A 24,071-nucleotide genomic window follows, 5' to 3' on the forward strand; every position below is an offset into this window, starting at 1 on the left:
TGTATTTCTTGGTTATTATGCACGGATTTAGCTGTCATACAAATGCTTAAAATTAATACCACTGTATCAAATCGTGGGTGTTATTTCAAATGTGTGCTCCTGTTTAGTACAGTTAAAACTACAACGCCAGTGCTTAGTACAGTTAAAGCTGTAGCGCCAGTGCTTAGTATAATTAAAATTGGTACAGTTAGAAATGCGTCATATCATAATTGATGTCGTAGTGTGTGTTAAAATAATTGAGCAGAGATAATAATAATAATCAGCTAGACTGCTACCCAAAGCCCCACCTAAGTCATTAAGTGACTTATAAAGCCAGTAATTCATGTGGCCGGGTTATAATGCGTAGGAAGGTGGTGGCCAGCCCTTCATGCTACACGTGCCAACAGATGCTCCCTACACTAACTATTACCGTTAACCTCATCAAGTTTTTATGGATCCTAAGTTGTACCCCCCCCCCCCTTTTGACTGAAACCGTGCATTGGATATAATTATCATGTCGTTAGCAGTTTAATTTTATCTTACGGAAGTTAAGGGTTGAGCGCGTACGCAGAACCCGGTACCATAAATTAGGCGTCCCAACTACCACATTTTGCGATAGTTGATGGGAGTCAACTCTTCCTCGGTGCAGTGGAAGTTATCTCATCCTAGCTCGCCTCCTTATAGATCAAGGCTGCAGCGACGCAAGGTAAGTATACTTCATGTCATCATCATTACAACATTTAAGTTTAAACACGCAAATCCGAATGAACCAGATTTAATTTAAATTTCTGAGTTATTATTTCTGGAAATTTCCGAAAATAGAATTTAAAGTTATATAAAATATTAACGTACTATTTTAAAGAATTTGTTCAAAAACATTTGACGATTTCAATAATTATAACTCTAAAGCTTGATTTGCAGTAGCTAAAGAATACTGCTTAGTTAAATTAAGGAAAATGAACTGTAGAGTGAGAAGGAAGTCATACAAAATATTTTGTACAGCTTCGTATTAATTTATAGAAAATGTATTTCTCGGTTTTTATGCACGGATTTAGCTGTCATACAAATGCTTAAAATTAATACCACTGTATCAAATCGCGGGTGTTTTTTCAAATGTGTGCTCCTGTTTAGTACAGTTAAAACTACAACGCCAGTGCTTAGTACAGTTAAAACTGCAGCGCCAGTGCTTAGTATAGTTAAAATTGAATACAGTTAGAATTGCGTCATATCATAATTGAGCAGAGATGCTATGTTAACTTTACAGTCATAGCTGCCATCTTTTATATTTTAGAAATTTATCGCTATTTTCGTAACAAATCTCTTGGCCTTTTTAGTTTGTAGCTCAAGCGTATTTATCGAGGGGTCCGCCACTTCAAGGAATCATGTACAGGCCCTGATTCCCCTATTCCGAATCACAGGAATCTGGGCGGGAATCTGAAATTTTTCAGGAATCAAAGAATTATGTTCTGAACTGCAATCATATCCGAATTTTGGAATCTTACAGGGTATCAAATTCGAATCATTGAATCATCCCACGAATCTGGAATCGTGGAATCACCTCGGAAATTAAACTCTAGTGATGGAATCTTTTCCCATTAAACATGGAGGATATGAATCAGAATCGCACCCGCTCGATCACGCCACTGAATCTTTGCTTCTTCGTATTTTTTTTTCTTTTGTTTTTTACGTAGTTTACAAATCCATATGGAAGTCGGTGTGGTTATGGGGCGTTAGCCTTCCAAGGCCGGCGGGGGGCGCGTATGTCTTCCGAGAGAGGTGAAGTCTGACCCCACACTTTATTTTAGGGAGTATCATTTTAAAGGGATGTGCAACCTAATTGGAAGATAAATGGTTAAAGTTGGATGTAGTGGGAATACGTAGTGATTAATTGGAATCTTAGCAGAATCAACGGTTTTTTGGAGGAATCGACGGAATCGCAGCTGAAATCAGAAAAATCTATTTGTATTACGAAAGAATCAGAATGGAATCATGGAATCAAGGCGGAATCATGGAATCAAATGGTATAAATAATTTTTAGAATCAACTCTTAAGATTCCTTGATTCCGAATCTTGTACGCTTTTTTTCTAATTGGTGGACCCCTCGGTATTTAAAACTGGGCTTTATAATAGGCTTCGTGCGTAGTTTAAACTTTGGTCAGAAGTATCGCCGCCTACCGACTGAGTTTTAAATCGAATTTGTGACAGCTGTCTGCCCATTCAAAATATCTTGATATCAAAGCTGAACGTCTCAGCTTAAGAACATTCATATTCAAAAGTTATCTGCTTTAGTTTCTTCAACGAATAGTTGACCGATAATAAAGTAGATGGTTCTATCTTTGCTAAGCCCGAAACCTATATAGAAATCTATAAGTGCACGGTCATTATGGTTAGTTCTAATTTTAGATTGTTCTAAAAACTATTTAAAAGATGCTCTGCTACAGCTGACGCGAGCAGGGCTCTCTAAAATACAAAAAGTACGTTCCCAACTCCTAAAATACATTTTGAACAAGACTGACATCGAGCTTAAACAGCACTGCCACTCTAACTTTGTAACCTGGCAACACTGCTCTTAATAAAAGTCTGTTCATTATTTCCTTTTCCCATTTCCGGTACTAAGCCTATTTGCACACCACGTTGGAGAATCGATCGGGGTACTTTACTGTGCAGTCTTCACAGTGTGGATATGGAAAATTTAGGTAATTATTATGATTATTATTTCAAAATACAGTAAATCCCACTTTCTATAAAACAGTTTAAAATAAACTTTACCGTAAATACTTAATTAATGGTTCAATCAGTGAAGGATTTACCAAGAGTTTTAGCAGGGGTTTTGCACTTCCAGGGGATAGTAGGCCACAGTTTGAGATCGCTGTCGCTCTTTTAACTCATCGTAGGAAAATGGGGAAAAAACAGGCATTCTTCTCAACTCTACCCTAAAACTCCTTAAAATTTTGCATCACCTTTTGAAACACCGAAAATAGCGAAATTGTAAACGATGGTGATTTTTGCCGAATTTTATTGCGTTTACCCAATTTTCTTCCAACTTTATGAGGTTTACCCAATTTTCTGCGGTTTATCCAATTTCATCGAAATTAAATCACATATACCTAATGTTTCACGAATTTAAATAGGCTTACCCAATTTTGATATTTTTACACAATTTGTTTTGTTTTACCCAATTTAACTTAAAATTATCTCAATATTACTTTATTAATGTAAATTATTGTAAATTTAACCCAAAATTTACCCAAATTTGGTAAACATTTAACCAAAATTTACCCAAATTTGGTAAACATTTAACCAAAATTTACCCAAGTTTGGTAAACATTTAACAAAATTTTACCCAAATTTGGTAAACATTTAACCAAAATTTACCCAGGTTTTTTAAACACTTAACAAAAATTTACCCAAGTTTGGTAAACATTTAACCAAAATTTATAAATTTTACCCGAACTAGGTCCATTTTATCAGTTTGGGTAATACCATCCTTTTTTTAAATGGATATTTTTTGTTTTGAGATGTCAAAAACATTTTCGGTTTCCATGGGAAAACAAAAGCCCATTGCAGGAGACGGGTTTGGAGAAGGTCTTACCATTGCACTATGGGTGTGACTGACTCTTACCACTCGTCACAAAATGCGACTTGCAGGACGTGCAATTTTTGGTAGCGGGGTTTTCAAATCAAATCACATCAAATCAATACTTTATTTTATCTTCTTTTAGATATTTATATACAGGGTGATGGGCTTCTTTAAGCTTTTTCTTAAAACCATGTTCTTTTTCATTTATTTTTATTGATCTTGTAACATGATTAAATAGGTTTACACCGCTACACATTACTGAAGTTAATTTTTTATTTGTTTTACTTTGAGGGACCTCGCATAAGTTTTCGGATCTTGTGTTAACTTTTTTAATATTGATTTTAGCAATTAAATTTTTACTATGGTAGTCCCGGAATAAAAATAAAATTGTACTGTATTTATACAGCTGATTAATGTTTAAAATTTCACTTTTTAAAAATAGATTTTTGGTGTGAGTTAAATAAGGGGCGGTAAATATATTTCTTATAGCTCGTTTCTGAAGCATTTTTAACCTATTAATATTTTGAGTAGAAGTATTACCCCAAATAAACAATCCGTAACTTAATCTTGAAGAGAATAAAGCATGGTACACTTCTTTGAGGGTTTTATTACACATTATGTTTTTACTTCTGCATAGGATGCCGCAGATTTTCCCTAAATATTTACATAGGGTCTCTACGTGTGGGTTCCAGGTTAGGTTTTGATCGAATATTATACCAAGATATTTATATGTTTTAACTCTATTAATTTTTTGATTATCTATATATAGGTCAAAATCGTCGGTTGTCTTTTGACCTGCGTTACTAAATATGACATATTCTGTTTTAGTTAAATTTAAAGTTAGGTTGTTATTTTTTAGCCAGTTGTTAATTTTACGTAGCAAATAATTAGTTTCTTGTATATTATATTTTAGATTTTGTCCACCGTAAAGTAGCAACGTATCGTCTGCATAAAGATATAGGCAATTTTTTATTACGTTGGTGAGGTCGTTAATATATAGATTAAACAGTGATGGTGAAATCACTGAGCCTTGGGGTAGGCCACAGCGCAAAGTTTTCGGTTGAGATAATTCTCTATTGACCCGGGTGAAACATTCCCTGTTGGACAGGTAACTTTCCAGCCAGTTTCCTGCAAGTCCTCTCACACCCATGTCATATAATTTATTTATCAAATTTTTGTGGGGAATCGAGTCAAAGGCTTTTTGTAAATCTAAAAACACACCTATACATATCTGGCTTTTATCTAGATATCCCATGATTCGATCGTACGCCCCACAAATAGAGTTAATGGTTCCTACTCCAGTACGGAAACCAAATTGTTGGTCAGATAAAGGTTGTGTTTATCAGTAAACGAAGTTAAACGGTTATTAAATGCCTTATCGAATATTTTGATATGAATGAAAGAATGGAGATGGGTCGATAGTTTTTACAGTCTGCGGGTTCACCTTTTTTGAAGATTGGGACTATAAGTGTTTTTTTTAATCTATCGGGATATTTTCCAGTACTAAAGGATAAATTGATTAAGAAAACAAGCGGTAGTAAAATATGAGGTAAAATAAATTTCATGGCTCTTGTATTCAGACCATCGAGACCCTCGGATGAATTATTCGGAATGCTTGAGGAAATTGCAAGAAGTTCAGGCTCGGTTACAGGAAAAAGTAGTAAGGTATGTGGATTTTTGTTTTGCAAATTTTCACTATTAGTCAATCTGGTCTTGGCTGGGACTTCCCTAGTAAAATAATCATTTAAAGTAACTGGGGGTATTGAAATTTCGTTGTCACTCTTCTTTGCGCGATTCATTAAGAAGTTCATTGTACTCCATTTTTCTCTAGCAGTTTTACTGTTTTTAATTTCTTTTAGAGTAATACATATTACGAGCGTCTCGGATCTTATTATTTACCAAATTTCTATAGGCTACATAGTTATTGGTATTGAACATAGAGGGGGATCGAGTTTCTTGCTGCTTTATCTCAGTGGAAAGTCCTTTCAGGAGAGGTCTTACCATCCCCTGATCTCCGAATTCATCAACGTGTGTCGAAAAGTATATCTCAGGTTTGTCCGCCCATGCATCTAGTGACAGGGTTAAAGCCCGGCTACACTCGGTCAGCTCTGCGGACGCTGGCTGCTGGCTAAACGCCCTTCCTTTGCCGTCCCTTGGTACACTTTTAGACAACTGCTCCTTCCACATCGCTGTCGGCCTTCGGGTTGGAACCCACGGTCTGAGTTGTAAAAAGACGCTTTGATCGGCTTTTGCGCCACGGTGCCATCAATGACCTACTAAAACGTGCTCTCACATCTGCTGGCGTTTCGGCTACCCTGGTGGAAATACCCGATCTGGGATTTTACACGCACCAACCCTCTAGCCCCATCGTACTAGGCGTATTCCTCTTCAGCCCTCCTCTGGGCAGCAGCCCAGGCCAAACCAAGTAGGAAGTCCAAATACACGGGTTTTGTAAAATATGGTTAATTTCTCTGAGGTCGCCATTGAAACTCTCGGATCTATCAGGCGTGATAGTCTGGCCCTGATCCATTCCATAGGTGGCAACTGGTGAGCATCGGTTGGTGGCTTTCCTTCTGTGCCACGATGGCAAGGCAGCCTTTGTGCTAAACACGTTCCCTCAAGGCACCTCGCTAGGAGATAGTTTGTACTCCCTGCCTTAAGTCTGTGTGTGTTTTGTTAATGTATACCATGTCTATGTAACGAGTCCATAAATCTCTTTAGAAAGAATGAAAACATATTCCACATAGTATCGATTGGTTTTAGAATATACTGTAATGTAACTAGCATTAAATATATATACTATAAATTAACCTAATCGCTCAACAACTGTAAGGATCAATGGACAATGTTTCCATTCATTCCTACAGTCACCAATAACAGATTTACGTAAGTAAGAACCGGTGTTATGCGCCATATCGTGAGTGGAATAAGAAAAATTATTTAAAAGTATTATTATAAATATATAAAAAAAATTAATATATCATATTTTAAGTTATATATTATATTTTAAGTAATATATTATATTTTAGTAATATTTTAAGTAATATTATATTTTAAGTAATATTTTAAGTAATATTTTAAGTAATGTATTATATTTTAAGTAATATATTATATTTCAAGTAATATATTATATTTCGAGTAATATATTATATTTTAAGTAATATATTATATTTCAAGTAATATATTATATTTCGAGTAATATATTATATTTTAAGTAATATATTATATTTTAAGTTATATATTATAATTTTAGTAATATATTATATTTTAAGTAATATATTATATTTTAAGTAATATATTATATTTTAGTAATATATTATATTTTAGTAATATATTATATTTTAAGTAATATATTATACTTTAAGTAATATATTATATTTTTAGTAATATATTATACTTTAAGTAATATATTATATATTTAGTAATATATTATATATTTAGTAATATATTATATTTTAAGTAATATATTATATTTTTAGTAATATATTATATTTTAAATTATTTTCATTTTATTCAGACTATTTTGTGGTTATAATGTGTGAAAGTTGTTTTTATTAATTATTTCGATTTTGCTCCATTGATGGCGCCATCTGTATTTTACAAATATTAACAAAATAATAAAACTACATGGAAATAAAAACTTGATCCGTTCCAAGATTTCCCCTGAGAAAATCTGTTGTTCACAATCACTAACGTATCTCACATAAGTGAACAGAATTGGCGGTGATGGCGGCGCACACGTTTTGGCGCCAAACAAAATCGATACCTACGAAGAATGGTTAAAAATCTCTCTTTCATTTATCGATTACCTGGCTCAAATATAAAACACGCCATCTAGGTGTCTAAGACACAGTTTCTAATTTTAAATTAACTTAATTTGAAAATAATTTTTAAATAAATTTGAAACTTTTGATCTGTCAAATTAATACAATGACTATATAATTGATGATCAATACAGCGAATATTTTGACTAATAAGGTTTAACCAATATTGGGAAATTCTAATTTGAAATTTTTAAACGACGATTAATTGTAACCACATTGAAATATTTTAATACAGCTATTTATAACGTTTGACAAGAAGATTTAATTTTATTCAAGTACTCTGGCAAGTCAGGGTGGAAGGGGGTTTTACTGGAGCCCAGTAGGTCAATTTAGCTCGTAACCGAAAATGTGCCCAACATTCGAATTTCCGATGGTCGTGTATTGGTTTTAACAGCTGTTGCCAGAAATCAAATGAAATGGTGTTGGAGGATGCTGGTATTCATTCAACTATGACTGGTAAACAGCGGATCAGATATGGTCACAATGAACGAGACAAAATTGGCAACTGCAGAATCATAAGAACTTAAAATCGCTGACGAAAAATATTCAAAAACTGTTCAAAGAAAATATTCCTAAATTCTTCTTCAAACCTTTTTCTTCAATGAAATATATTCGGAAGTTTACTCTAGAATTATCCTAGCATTATTCGACGATTGTTCCTTTAACTTACTCACATTTGACTGTGTTTCTACTTCAAGTTTATTCTGATGTTATTCTGTTCTAAAATTTCAGCGTCTCCCTATGCCTGGACAAAATATTGGCCTGTAAGTAAACTATAAAATATTATTATATTAATAGACCTGTATTAATAAAATTTTTCGTTCATGAATTAAAAATCAGTAAAATATTTGTAATAATCAATGTTTTTTTATAAATTTTATAATCGTGTATTAATTAGTTCTAAATTACCATTTGCATGTGTAATTAAAAAATTAATTGTAAATATTAAATAATTTGTTCTTAATCCAATCGTGTAGATAATTGTTCTCAATCCAATCGTGTAGAAGTTTCAGGTAGTGGTTTATACTATGGTTGTCGGTTAATTAATCTTTGGCTACGTGGGTAGTTTACTTCTGCCCCTTGCCGACCGAGATGAATGTATTCAAAGTTATCTGTACAAGAGGTGAGAGTGTCAAATTAAAACATTTAAATCCAATTAGTGTCTGTTATTTCCTCGCACATTTAGTTGATGGAAGAACATCGATGTGGTTGGTTGGAATAACCTTTGGGGTAACTTCTAGAACAACATCGTACAATTCAAGGCCTAACGAAAATAAATGATAAAATTATCCGACTTATCAATAATAATTACTATACACTCTTTTTAGAAACGTTTACTGGGCGCCGCCATTATCGTACAGGCAACCGACGAGCAAGCGCTCTACCGCAGACATTTCATCCCCCCAAAACCGGTTTTTTCATCACCCTCTCCGTAGATTGGGGAGGCGCGTTTAAGAGTCTTATGGATTAATGTTTCTTAGTCCGTCTATAGTGTAGTTTGCTGATGCATAGGAAAAGTGAGGCAGTGAATGTTTCGACAGACAAATTGAATATAATATTTTGTTTGCGTAAACTTGGAGTAAAGATAAAGTAAATGGAATATATATTTCTCGGGATAGGCAGTTTTTAAGTAATTATAATTAAGAGTATTATCGAATTTTTTCCTTCGGATCATTATCGAATATTTTTAATTGGACCATTTTAAAATATTCTTAATTGGAGAATTTTGGAATATTTTTAATCGGAGAATTTTGGAATATTTTTAATTGGAGTATTTTGGAATATTTTTATAGGATTATTTTCGAATATTTTTAAATGGAGTATTTTCGAATATTTTGAATTGGAGTATTTTCGAATATTTTGAATTATAGTATTTTCGAATATATAAAGGATATTTTCGAATATTTTTAAATGGCGTATTTTCGAATATTTTTAATTGGAGAATTTTCGAATATTTTTAAATGGCGTATTTTCGAATATTTTTAATTGGAGAATTTTCGAATATTTTTAATTGGAGAATTTTCGAATATTTTTGATTGGAGTATTTTCGAATATTTTTAATTGGATTATTTTCGAATATTTTTAAACGGAGTATTTTGGAATATTTTTAAACCAAGTATTTCGGAATATTTTGAAACTCAGTGTTTTGGAATATTTTTAAACTGAGGGTTTTGGAATATTTTTAAACTGAGTGTTTTGGAATATTTTTATAGGATTATCTTCGAATATCTTTAATTCCAGTATTTTAAAATATTTTTCGGTGTGTTTTCGATTATTTTCGAATATTTTTCAACGGAGTATTTTGGAATATTTTTAAACTGAGTGTGTTGGAATATTTTTAAACTGAGTGTTTTGGAATATTTTTATAGTATTATCTTCGAATATCTTTAATTCCAGTATTTTAAAATATGTTTCGGTGTGTTTTCGATTTTCGAACATTTTATTCCCAAAAATAACAGAGTGTAATAGGAATTAAAAGTATATATATATATATATATATATATATATATATATATATATATAGATTCGTCGCAGAGGATCGCGACAAAGACAGTCAAACATCTTTACTCAACCCCTATAACACCTCAAATTTATTACACTGACTTCTGAATCACCCTGTATATATATATATATATTTACCTTTATATATAAACTTTAGTCTACGCCCTCCGACGTCATCGTTTTCTCGAGGGCCCTCCACAATGACACAACAAAAACAAATAACTTAAAAACTTTAACTGAAATGTCCGGGGACCGTTATAGTAATCCGCCACAATAGGTGTATTTCGAACTTTACAAACCGTAAATTTATCAGAGACCTTCTCAAACGCGGGAACTCTCGCTTTGGCTACGAGCGTTGGCTACGAGCGTTGGCGTGGGCCCTAAGTGGGAAAGAGTTCTTTTGTTTTTGAAAGTGCGGGGGGGGGGAGTTTACGGTTTTTCCGTCGGGGGGGGGGGGTGGCAGTCGAGTCTATTAACCCTAAATCTATCGCGGCGCTCTTAAGTCTTTGTTTGGAACTCTTTTGCTTTTTTTATACAGTCCAGTTTACAAGCCTAGCACGTCAGCAATTTCTTGCTTAGAAGCGCTTTAAGCGGCTTCCGCGCTTGTGTTTTTCGTTTTCCCTCCCTTCGGCCACTTGCCCTCCCCCGACCCCCATCTTGGCGCTCTTTTTAACGGTCCTTTGTAAGCTTAATCTCCGCTCTCCCCGCATCCACTCTTCTTCGTCCTACTTTTTTTTTGTCTTATAGTTTGTTACTGCTGGAGATTGAACCCTATAGCTACGTATGAAGAAGGCAGTTAGTTTGTGTAACTTTCGAACCCAACCTTTCCTCCGCCAATTGGCTACGGCTAATGACAAATTGGATAAGGCGGGCTGGGATAGTTAGGGGAAGGAGGGGCGAGCTTAATTTAATGCCACCGCGTGATGGCGCTGACGACGACGGAAACACTCCTAACGAAGCCAAGGACTTCTTAATCTTTGCCGCTTCTACGATATTTACATCCGAAGATTTCTTGATACAGCTATCTCGTGTTGCCGGGAATTTCTGGTTGCACGTAGTATCGGCGCTCGTATAAGCTGTTTCCTATATTTGCAAATATTATAATCACCATCTTAAAAGTCTCCCAAAGCAACTAATTCTTGTTTATATTATGCGGTTTTCCGTGGCAAAATTCAACAAACCTAATCTTAATCTAAAATTTAATTATATTTAACGCAATTGAAAGCTCCAAAGAAACACCTTGCATGCTTTACAGTATTGACCTGGACGTTGTACCTACTATACCTACAAGGGCGATACTGGAAAGCCATTTCAGATGGCTCACAGTTACTTTTTTAATACACCTCCCGATTGAATTCCTTTCAAAATTTTAATTACTGTGTATTTTAGTTTGTCAATCGGATAACAGTTCAGCAAATTGGATCTGGTGAGATGAATTACAGCAGATCAAATCGGTTAATTGGAATAAAATGGTAACGACTAATTTAACAGTTCTATAGTTTTAGTGTATTCACAGTTCTTTTAAACATTGTAATTCTTAAAAATATATTTATTTCCCACGTTTTCAAAATTATCTTTCTTAGTAATTTATTAGTTGGGATAGCTTTGGACTATTCTGGTGGCGATGCTGAAGCTCTTTATAGCTCTATCGTTCTCATTGAAGTGACCGCGCAACGAACGGTCATTGCGAAGGGTTTTTCAAAGGTGACAGTAGCCAAAGGAATCCTGGGGTTTCCCCAAGGTTCACTTTATTTTTATATATCTCTGTTATTTCCGTTTTAGGAGTAGCAAGTCCCCGACTCCTTTGTACTATGCCGTCATGAGTCCTCTTTAACCCTTCATCATTGAGAGTTGCCAATTATCCAGTTCGGAGAAATTCTCCGTTGTTGTCTATTTTTCAATATTTTATTGTTTGAATGCCGACTGGGTTCGCTTAATTTTTAGCGGTGATTTATGGGAGGCGAACATCATGTTGCGACCGTGATGATTGGTTAGGTACGGTCAGGCTTACTGTTCTCTAGTCTGTTGATTAGGGTGAAAGTTCGCGCCATTGCAAACCACTTGACGAGGCCATGAACAAAACAGGGAAGTTCGCGCACTTCTGGGAATTCATGATTGGGATTCATGAAGACACCGAGACCACCTCAGTGACTGGAACGGAAACTCCTCGGGCACAAGTGGCAGTCTGTCAGACTTATTCCGTGAGTCGCAGAAGCAAATAAATTTAACTCGCGTCTAAATGGTCCCTGAGTAGTGAAAAGATCTTGGGGTAAAATCCCGTTGCAAGGCGAAGGGTCGAATCTGCAGAGTCAGAAAAGTCTCCAAGCGTGTGTTTGGACTGCGGATTAAAACGCGACAATATGGACCACGATTCGAATTAAGTATCAAAATGTTTGTCGTAACTGAACTTTAATTGTCTAGTGTAATCTTTTGTTTTGTAACGTAATCACAAATGTCAATGCTTTAATTTATTAACCTAATTCTTTTTATTCGTAATCATTAAACTTTCTCTCAATCATTTAATTAAAAGCATACCCCTAGAACCCCATCAACCTCGCTAACCCCAACTGTTAGGTTGCGCGAGAGGGAGGACCACGTAGGTTAATGTAGGCTTGGTCGCTGGGATTCCTTTAGGCTAGGAATAGCGATTTGAGTTTCGAAGAAAAACCCCTTCAAAGTATCAGATACAGTATGATCAGTTTTCTGGGTGAGAGGAATTTCAAAGATTACCGTGATCTGACTAACTGATTATCTTGAAATTTTGACAGGAATAACATGATCAGTTTGGCCGATTGAAGTACTAGTTGTAGCAACATTTTAAATTTATCTCCCAACAAGAAATTCAGGTGATTTCTCAGTTTAACCAGCGGATAAAATTTCATTTAATTCTTCAAAGAATACTTTATCCACTATAATCTAATAAAGTAACTAATAATAATCAGCTAAGCTAATACCCAAGGCACCACCTTAGGCGCTAGTCATCTAGCGACTTTTAATGCCATTAATCTATGTTGATAAACATAATAAGGGTGTGTTAATTTTTACATTTTACCTAAATTTGGTTCAATCGAAAATGAGTAAAATAATTTACCAAATTAATTCTGACCTTACGCCTCGTTCATAAAAGACAACGAACGTGTTAAATATTCGAGCTTTACAGTAGAAGATGATATTAAGACAACACCACCTGTCTTGTTGCATCTATTTTGTCCCTGTACGCAGGCTCTGGAAATCGCAGCCAATCAGACCTAATTCACAAGATCATACGCACCTGCTGACAATGACATCTATCGAGTCATTCGGTTCTACATTTCACACGACACATGCTTTAATGAAATTGGTGTTAGTCATTTTGAATTATTTCTTTTGTTATTATTTGTTCCTAAATATTTATCCAATGTATCTACAAATATTATTAATTTTAATAATTATTCAATTAATTATTTTAATTTATTTACTCATAAGTAAGAGCAGAAGTATATTGTATGTTTCATAATTTGTACATCCGCAGTTGGTCGGGAAATTATCTCTCCTATAGGAAACAAGCGAAGGTACATGTTTCATTTTTATAGCTTAGATGAAAACCTATCTGGTTACAGATATATTATATGCCTCTGGTAAACCCTGTATTAAGGCTTCAATTAATTTTTCAATTTGTTAAAAGGCAGACAAATTTTATTACGAAGGTCAACGGGGAATTAAATTCGAAAGAGTAATTTTTTGTTAAATTTGCAATTATCGAAAATTTCCCGTCTGCCGTCGTTTTGAAAGGCCTAATACTCGACCGAAGCGGCTTTTCTAGATTCGACCCTGGGTTGTTGAATTTCGTGGATAAAATTAGCCAAAGGAAGCGCATAGTCGGAGGGCGTTTCACATAAATTTTAAAAACCTAGTTTAAGAGCCCTTTACGGAGCACGTAAAATCATTATTATCTATTAACGTTATTAATTAATGGAACGGGGTCGTTAAAAGTGTAGTTCGACTTCATCATATTACCCCTAAACCGCTTCCCCTCCCTACCTTCATCTTAATTCTGTAGCAAAAGGGTATCATTTCGACTATCCTTCGTTCATGGGCGTTTTAAATACCTTTCTTCGTTCTCTCGCAACTCCCAAACGTCACCGCCCAACCTCGCTCAATATTATGTTATTATGTTTCGAAGGGTTTACCTAGTCATAAATGCATCCTCAATTTTGTGAACACATTTCAAAAATAAGTTCATATTTTTTCGGCAATAATTGCAATTCACCTAGGCCATTATAAGGAAAATTGTACCTTTGTTGGCTCAACGTAGATACTTATTTGACTTGGGAGAAAATTCGTTTCACGAGTTTTACGCCATAACAGGACGATTTTTAAATATCCGAAGTTTTAACCAAATGACCCTAGATGAAAAATATAATTTTCATATAATTTGAAAACAGCAAAAAATATTAAATTTTGTTTGGTTTTTAGGTCTGAGGTGAAACATTATTAAGTTAGAAGAAACCACTTATGGACTGTGCAAAGGATGATAAAATACGCGAATACGTAGATAAGTCCATAATTAAAAGGGATAAAATAGCTAAACCCTAATCAAATTTGAAGATATTTAAAAAACTTACAAATAACTGGTACCAAAAGGTCTTCGAGCAAACAAAAAGACACGAATCTCGGATCTAATAGATGTAGTTTATTACTCGAAGACCTATTGGTACGAGTTATTTGTAAGTTTTTTAAATATCTTCAAATTTGTTTAGGGTTTAGCTATTTTATCCCTTTTAATTATGGACTAATCTACTTATTCGCGTATTTTATCATCCGAAACATTATTAAAATAGTGTTAGAAGTAGTTTTCTTTTCAAAATAAATAAAAAAAATTCCCCCGAAAATGGTTTTATAAATTATATTTTCGCGATGTAAATAATTTTAGAAACTTACTACACAATGTATTTCACCCCATAAATATTTTTATTGCCATACGTCTTTTAAGAAATCAGCGAGAGTCTGCTGAGGTAGACGTTCTAAGAGAATAGCCTTTTAGCAGTATAGGCATCGTGCATAGTTAAAATTTTGGTCACAAGTATCGCCGCCTACCGACGGAGCTGAAAGTTTCAACCGTAAAGCATTAAAATTCAATAGTCTGCTATTTCTTCACATTTTTAGTTAACGGATATTAAGGCAGATGGCGCTATCTTTCCTAAGATCGAAGCCTATAGCGTTATGAATATTTTACTCGTAAGAGATACACTATATACTTCTGGTCTTATTAATAAAAACAGGTCTATGAAATGTATCAAGTGGAAAGCCATCTCTAAATATTACTTATCGGGTTCAACGCATTATTTACAAACTTTAAAAAGTACGTGATATTCGTCTAACGGTCCGTTACGTTCATGGACCATTAAAAATTCCACCTAAAACGTGTGTGGGCTTCAGGGGGAGGGGCCGCTGCTTTGCACTATTTAAAAGAGATTTTCCACATGTAGGGGAATTTTTTACTTATGTGTGTGCACTGTTAAGGTTCGGCTCTTTGGAAATAGCGACTCCCTTTTGCCACGCCCTCGCCAGCTCTATGTTAAGTGCCGCCCAGCTTAAATTGTTTTAGCTGTAATTGCTATTTTATGTTATTTCCGCTAGCGGTTCTCTACTTGCCCAGTTTGCCTAAAAAAAATGTAGCATCCGACTTTGACCCGTGCCCCGTACACTAAAGACATTTGCGCCCTCCGTCTCGATCCCGTAATTGTTTCCCGTCCAAATTCGTACAAAGAGACCGACTGAAACGTTTTCTTATCGCGAAATAATGTAAATGAATGGTTTTTCTCATAATTGCATCCGTCTTACCAAAACTTCTGTTTCTTCTCTGGAAGACCGTCATTATTTTTAGCCTGCCATTTTCTAAAATAAGATTTTGTTGTTCAAGATTTAAAATTTCACAGAGTCATATTAGCTTTGCAAAATGATCAATTAAGAAGGATGCGAGAGCATTTGAACCTCACCCACCCGAAGCGATCTTAAAAATTGAAACGGCTAGTCTCTCACCCACCCAAAGCGAAAGTGTTATCCGGAAATAATTTTCCCTTACCCACCTATAGCTAATCTGGAAACCAAAAATAATCTCCTTTATCCACCCAAAGCCATAATCCAGAAATAAATTTAATCATTACCCACTTAAAGCGAAAACGTTATCCAAAAATAATGCCTCTCACCCACCCAAAGCGAAACCGTAATACGGAAATGAACGCCCCTCACCCACCCTAAGCGAAACCGTAATCCGGAAATAAATTGCTCCTCACCCACCCAAAGCAAAACCGTAACCCGGAAATGAATTGCCCTTCACCCACCCAAAGTGAACCGTAATTCGAAAATGAATTGCCCTCACCCACCCAAAGCGCAACCGTTATCCGGAAATATTGTCTCTCACCCATCCGAAGCGCAACCGTTATCCGGAAATAAATTGCCTCTCACCCACCCAAAGCGAAAACGTAATCCGAAAATAAATTTCCCCTCACCCACTCAAAGCGAAACCGTAAATCGGAAATATTGCCTCTCATCCACCCAAAACGAAACCGTAATCCAGAAATATTGCCCCTCGCCCACCCAAAGCTAAACCGGACTCCGGAAATATGGCACCTCACTCGCCCATAGCGAAAACGTAATCCAAAAATAAATTTCCCCTCACCCATTCAAAGCGAAACTGTAAATCGGAAATATTGCCTCTTACCCACCCAAAGCGAAACCGTAATCCGGAAATATTGCACCTCACCCACCCAAAGCCAAACCGTACTCCGGAAATGAATTGTACCTCACCCACTCAAAGCGAAACCGTACTCCGGAAATGAATTGTCCCTCACCCACCCAAAGCGAAACTGTTATCCGGAAATATTGCACCTCACCCACCCAAAGCCAAACCGTACTCCGGAAATGAATTGTACCTCACCCACTCAAAGCGAAACCGTACTCCAGAAATGAATTGTCCCTCACCCACCCAAAGCGAAACCGTTATCCGGAAATATTGCACCTCACCCACCCAAAGCCAAACCGTACTCCGGAAATGAATTGTACCTCACCCACTCAAAGCGAAACCGTACTCCGGAAATGAATTGTCCCTCACCCACCCAAAGCGAAACCGTAATTCGGAAATATTGCACCTCACCCACCCAAAGCCAAACCGTACTCCGGAAATGAATTGTACCTCACCCACTCAAAGCGAAACCGTACTCCGGAAATGAATTGTCCCTCACCCACCCAAAGCGAAACCGTTATCCGGAAATATTGCACCTCACCCACCCAAAGCCAAACCGTACTCCGGAAATGAATTGTACCTCACCCACTCAAAGCGAAACCGTACTCTGGAAATGAATTGTCCCTCACCCACCCAAAGCGAAACCGTTATCCGGAAATATTGCGCCTCACCCATCCCAAGCGAAACCGTACTCCGGAAATGAATTGTCCCTCACCCACTCAAAGCGAAACCGTAATCCCAAAATAAATTTCCCCTTACCCACCCAAAGCGATAGTTAAATAGTTTACTTTTTAATTTTAGCAATGAAACTGAAATGCGCTCAGTAAATATGATAAAAGTGGTGGCTATATGAGGCAGCGCGTAACCCTTTTACTTTAAGCAAGCTTCCGGGTACGCGTAACTTTAGTTAAAAAGCTGGGCGTGGAATTTCAATTTGGGTTTAAAGTTTAGCTGAAAAATTGGCTCATTAATTCGTATGACACGGCACTCAAATACATAGGCGTATATTACAACGGAGAAGGCCCCGGATGATCTCATTACTGGTTTTGTTTCACCGGCCTCCGATTCAGCTCCGGCCTCTCTTTTCCCTCCTTATCCAATGTCTGCCACATGTACACTGGGACATTCGAAGTACGATGCCGATTTAAATTACAAAGGGGAAGGGGGACGCCCGGGGAAAGGGGGTTGGCGAGAATGATTAATGCGCCGCTGGTTCCACAGCGCGTAGAACTTCTCCTTCCTTCGAACTTGTACCGCGCGCCGCCAGCAGCGAAATCAAAGAAAACCCCATAAATCACTGTTTTATATTAATCAAGTAATCGTCGGCGTAAAAATCCTCCCTTTCCCCTTCTCATTCATCCTCCCCCCTCGCTATCGTCCGGTTCCTCTTTGAATTCGGACCTCTTTTGTCCCGATGTTTTAAGTTGCACTCTTGGCGTGGCCGAACGCGATTCCGAGTCGAAGTTTAAAGAAAGCAGACTTGACCCCTCCCTTCTCGTATACGCGAATCGCTCGCTCGAAACCGCGGGTTAAACGACTATCACGTAATTATAGGTCACCTCGCGAGGAATTCCATCGAAGCATCCGAGGCTAATTTCTTGAAGCGTAATAACATTATCGATTGACGTGGCGGAGGAAAACTTTGGAACCTCCAATCCTCGATTAGTTAATTATGACTTTCCATATACTACCGCTACATACAATGAAAGCCACTGCTTCTGTGTTTTTTTTTTGTAAAGAGATCTTTTCCTTTGAAGAGATGATTAGATTCGACTTTTCCCCAAAATAGCGTGTACTCCTCCGTCTCTCTCTCTCTCTCTCTCTCTCTCTCTCTGCAATCATCCACCCGCATCCCAGTTCCCGTTTTTGCTTCTCGTCCGAAGAATCAATGACCTGGCGAATACTACTAGATTAAAAAGCAATAATGCGCGAATCATTTTCTGATTTGCTTTTCCGCGACTAAAGAGACTTCGATTATTCGATGCCAAGATATTTTTTAAATACTTTTAAAAATTTGTAGAAGCCAGTAGCTCTTTGAAAATAATGGGGTTTTTTCATTCGGCCATTTCTCGTTTTTCATTTGAGTCATTCGAATTTTCTACCCGCGTGGACAAGTAAAGCGTAATAAAAAGGCGGAACAATGAATATTTTCAAAGAATTGTTCCCCAAGTTCCTACTTCTGATTAAATCACGCTATTATTTCAATACGTTCTCATAATGAATGGAACTAATTTAAGCAACTCGATTTAGAGTCCGGAAAAGGATTGATAATCTGCTAAAAAAAAGGTTTCCTGTCAAGTAAAATTGTTCTGCTTTGGAGAACAATGGTTGCTATTAAGATTAATTAGCTTATTTATCGCGTTTTCTTATTTTTTAAATTAAGTACAGTATACATCGTGTACATTATTATCAATTTTACTTTACCTACTGAAACCAGTCAAGATAATACCAAGAATGTATCCTTAATATAAGATCTGAAATCAGTCAATATAATACCAAGAATGTATCCTTAATATAAGATCTGAAATCAGTCAATATAATACCAAGAATGTATCCTTAGTATAAGATCTGAAATCAGTCAAGATAATACCAAGAATGTATCCTTAGTATAAGATCTGAAATCAGTCAATATAATACCAAGAATGTATCCTTAATATAAGATCTGAAATCAGTCAATATAATACCAAGAATGTATCCTTAATATAAGATCTGAAATCAGTCAATGTAATACCAAGAATGTATCCTTAATATAAGATCTGAAATCAGTCAAGATAATAACAAGAATGTATTCTTAATATAAGATCTGAAATCAGTCAATATAATACCAAGAATGTATCCTCAATATAAGATCTGAAATCAGTCAATGTAATACCAAGAATGTATCCTTAATATAAGATCTGAAATCAGTCAAGATAATACCAAGAATGTATTCGTAATATAAGATCTGAAATCAGTCAATATAATACCAAGAATGTATCCTTAATATAAGATCTGAAATCAGTCAATGTAATACCAAGAATGTATCCTTAATATAAGATCTGAAATCAGTCAAGATAATACCAAGAATGTATTCTTAATATAAGATCTGAAATCAGTCAATATAATACCAAGAATGTATCCTCAATATAAGATCTGAAATCAGTCAAGATAATACCAAGAATGTATTCGTAATATAAGATCTGAAATCAGTCAAGATAATAACAAGAATGTATTCTTAATATAAGATCTGAAATCAGTCAATATAATACCAAGAATGTATCCTCAATATAAGATCTGAAATCAGTCAATGTAATACCAAGAATGTATCCTTAATATAAGATCTGAAATCAGTCAAGATAATACCAAGAATGTATTCGTAATATAAGATCTGAAATCAGTCAATATAATACCAAGAATGTATCCTTAATATAAGATCTGAAATCAGTCAAGATAAAACCAAGAATGTATCCTTATTATAAGATCTGAAATCAGTCAATATAATACCAAGAATGTATCCTTAATATAAGATCTGAAATCAGTCAATGTAATACCAAGAATGTATCCTTAATATAAGATCTGAAATCAGTCAAGATAATACCAAGAATGTATTCTTAATATAAGATCTGAAATCAGTCAATATAATACCAAGAATGTATCCTTAATATAAGATCTGAAATCAGTCAAGATAAAACCAAGAATGTATCCTTAATATAAGATCTGAAATCAGTCAAGATAAAACCAAGAATGTATCCTTATTATAAGATCTGAAATCAGTCAATATAATACCAAGAATGTATCCTTAATATAAGATCTGAAATCAGTCAATGTAATACCAAGAATGTATCCTTAATATAAGATCTGAAATCAGTCAAGATAATACCAAGAATGTATTCTTAATATAAGATCTGAAATCAGTCAATATAATACCAAGAATGTATCCTCAATATAAGATCTGAAATCAGTCAATGTAATACCAAGAATGTATCCTTAATATAAGATCTGAAATCAGTCAAGATAATACCAAGAATGTATTCGTAATATAAGATCTGAAATCAGTCAATATAATACCAAGAATGTATCCTTAATATAAGATCTGAAATCAGTCAAGATAAAACCAAGAATGTATCCTTATTATAAGATCTGAAATCAGTCAATATAATACCAAGAATGTATCCTTAATATAAGATCTGAAATCAGTCAATGTAATACCAAGAATGTATCCTTAATATAAGATCTGAAATCAGTCAAGATAATACCAAGAATGTATTCTTAATATAAGATCTGAAATCAGTCAATATAATACCAAGAATGTATCCTTAATATAAGATCTGAAATCAGTCAAGATAAAACCAAGAATGTATCCTTAATATAAAATCTGAAATCAGTCAATATAATACCAAGAATGTATCCTTAATATAAGATACTAGCTGGGTAGCCCGTCCTTCGGCCGGGCCCCAGCTAGAACTAAAATCCCGTGAAGACTGTTTCGGCCAGGCCCCAGCTAGAACTAAAATCCCGTGAAGACTGTTTCGGCCAGGCCCCAGCTAGAACTAAAATCCCGTGAAGACTGTTTCGGCCAGGCCCCAGCTAGAACTAAAATCCAGTGAAGACTGTTTCGGCCAGGCCCCAGCTAGAACTAAAATCCCGTGAAGACTGTTTCGGCCAGGCCCCAGCTAGAACTAAAATCCCGTGAAGACTGTTTCGGCCAGGCCCCAGCTAGAACTAAAATCCCGTGAAGACTGTTTCGGCCAGGCCCCAGCTAGAACTAAAATCCCGTGAAGACTGTTTCGGCCAGGCCCCAGCTAGAACTAAAATCCCGTGAAGACTGTTTCGGCCAGGCCCCAGCTAGAACTAAAATCCCGTGAAGACTGTTTCGGCCAGGCCCCAGCTAGAACTAAAATCCCGTGAAGACTGTTTCGGCCAGGCCCCAGCTAGAACTAAAATCCCGTGAAGACTGTTTCGGCCAGGCCCCAGCTAGAACTAAAATCCCGTGAAGACTGTTTCGGCCAGGCCCCAGCTAGAACTAAAATCCCGTGAAGACTGTTTCGGCCAGGCCCCAGCTAGAACTAAAATCCCGTGAAGACTGTTTCGGCCGTGCCCCAGCTAGAACTAAAATCCCGTGAAGACTGTTTCGGCCGTGCCCCAGCTAGAACTAAAATCCCGTGAAGACTGTTTCGGCCGTGCCCCAGCTAGAACTAAAATCCCGTGAAGACTGTTTCGGCCGTGCCCCAGCTAGAACTAAAATCCCGTGAAGACTGTTTCGGCCAGGCCCCAGCTAGAACTAAAATCCCGTGAAGACTGTTTCGGCCAGGCCCCAGCTAGAACTAAAATCCCGTGAAGAATGTTTCGGCCAGGCCCCAGCTAGAACTAAAATCCCGTGAAGACTGTTTCGGCCAGGCCCCAGCTAGAACTAAAATCCCGTGAAGACTGTTTCGGCCAGGCCCCAGCTAGAACTAAAATCCCGTGAAGACTGTTTCGGCCAGGCCCCAGCTAGAACTAAAATCCCGTGAAGACTGTTTCGGCCAGGCCCCAGCTAGAACTAAAATCCCGTGAAGAGTGTTTCGGCCGTGCCCCAGCTAGAACTAAAATCCCGTGAAGACTGTTTCGGCCGTGCCCCAGCTAGAACTAAAATCCCGTGAAGACTGTTTCGGCCGTGCCCCAGCTAGAACTAAAATCCCGTGAAGACTGTTTCGGCCGTGCCCCAGCTAGAACTAAAATCCCGTGAAGACTGTTTCGGCCAGGCCCCAGCTAGAACTAAAATCCCGTGAAGACTGTTTCGGCCAGGCCCCAGCTAGAACTAAAATCCCGTGAAGACTGTTTCGGCAGGGCCCCAGCTAGAACTCCCCCCCCCCCCCCGTCTCCATTCTCCAAGTGACGATGAAAATATTCTATGTAGGCTGCAGGATTCACGGCACTTTTCTAGGGGCAAAAATACATCGATTTCGACTGGCTTTTTAACATTATTTAATTAATTAACTTAACCCAAATTGGAAATCGATGAAAATAGCGCGACTCGCTGCCTTTGAGCCATAAGAATAGCTGCGAGAAATTTCGAGGTCCTAGGTTGAACAGTTCGGACGCCTATAGAGAAACAGACGCAAGACAGACAGACAGACAGAAGACACTTAGGAATATAGTATAGATATTATTTTTTTTTCCTAGGGATAATGACTACATTAAGAGTAAGAATTTTCCCCCTGCATGACAAAAGGGGAAGGAAAATCGTCACCGGCATGTGCTTCTACCGTGTTGAAAGTCGTGAATTTTAGGGGAATCAATATGAGATGCCAGGCTGATTTTATTTCATTTAGGTGGGAGGAGCTTATTCTTATAGCATTAGCGTGACTCTAAGCATCTCTTAAAATCGTCTAAGTATAACTAAATATATTCTTGATAATACCATTTACTTTGAGATAACCGTGACAACAGTTGCAATTATACGTCACCTAGTTCTCATATAAAAATATCATTTTTATCTGGCATCAGAAGTAGTTAGGTTAAAGTCCAACGCGATTCTGCTCAGAAAATTAATGGGATTTTTCTAGATTTTTATTTTTTATTTATTTCAGTAACCTACTTCCAACATCTTGCTACGAAAGAAATTTAAGCTCTGGTACATAGCGGAAGCTGACTTTAAAAATTTGTTCCGGGCATTACAAGATTCCAGAAAGCTTACACACTAGAGCCTGAAAAAGAGAGTGGCGTTAACCAAGAGCGTAATCCAAAGTAATTAACTGCGTAATTGAATATGCCAAAAGTAAGATAAGTCTTTATAAATTGCCTTCGGTAGATATATACTCGGATAAAATTTGGCTCGCCGAGAGTGCTCGAACATTCGCCGATCACTGGCGCGAGACAGTTCGCCGAAAGACGAAGATAAGAGTGAAGTTTGCCTCCGAGAAGCCCGTGCGCTTTCCAATTAAACCTTGACAAGCAAGCTCGCTTTACTGTCAAGAGAGGAAAATGAACGCGAAAAAATTAAGTCTGAAGAGAAATGAGGCTACGAAGCCGCATTACTTATTAACAACCCTTCAGTTTAATAAAATCCCCGTTCCTTGATGAGCTTTCCTCCCCTTCTCACTGGTCTTAATGTCCTCTCTTCGCTTGCCATATCCTCCAGGCCACACCTTACCCATCTCGCCGACCAAAAAAGAAAGGCTGCAATTGTACCAGGAGAGGCTTAAAGCAAAGTGAGCTATGTAAATTATCTCATTCCACCCTCTACGGATAAGGGGATTTTTTTTTATTTTAGCGAGGAGGACGATCCTGCAGTTTCTAAATTAGAATAGCTACCTCTAAAGCTTCCCGAAACGATCCGAAGAAATTTATCTTTCAAATAGACTGGCCAGAGCCTCCTTTGTTAGATATTTGGTTAAGAACGGAATTTCTTCGGATGTAAATATTACCTTAATTCGCTGCTCGTAAAAGAACGTATCAGGCAGTAATTTATTAGAATAGAAATAAAGTTGGTTTTATTAGGCAC

The 24,071-nt window shown here is 36.6% G+C and overlaps 1 non-coding gene across 1 annotated transcript; it reads right to left on the reverse strand.

Annotated features, from left to right (window-relative positions):
• Nucleotides 1–529: 529 nt before the first annotated feature.
• On the reverse strand, nucleotides 530–693 carry LOC149936103 (U1 spliceosomal RNA). Its single transcript, XR_016472420.1, has one exon. It is a non-coding gene; the product is annotated as a U1 spliceosomal RNA (small nuclear RNA).
• Nucleotides 694–24,071: the final 23,378 nt, after the last annotated feature.

This window comes from Leiobunum rupestre, chromosome 7 (assembly GCF_980474605.1).
Source record: "Leiobunum rupestre chromosome 7, qqLeiRupe1.1.hap1, whole genome shotgun sequence".
Lineage (NCBI taxonomy): Eukaryota > Metazoa > Arthropoda > Arachnida > Opiliones > Sclerosomatidae > Leiobunum > Leiobunum rupestre.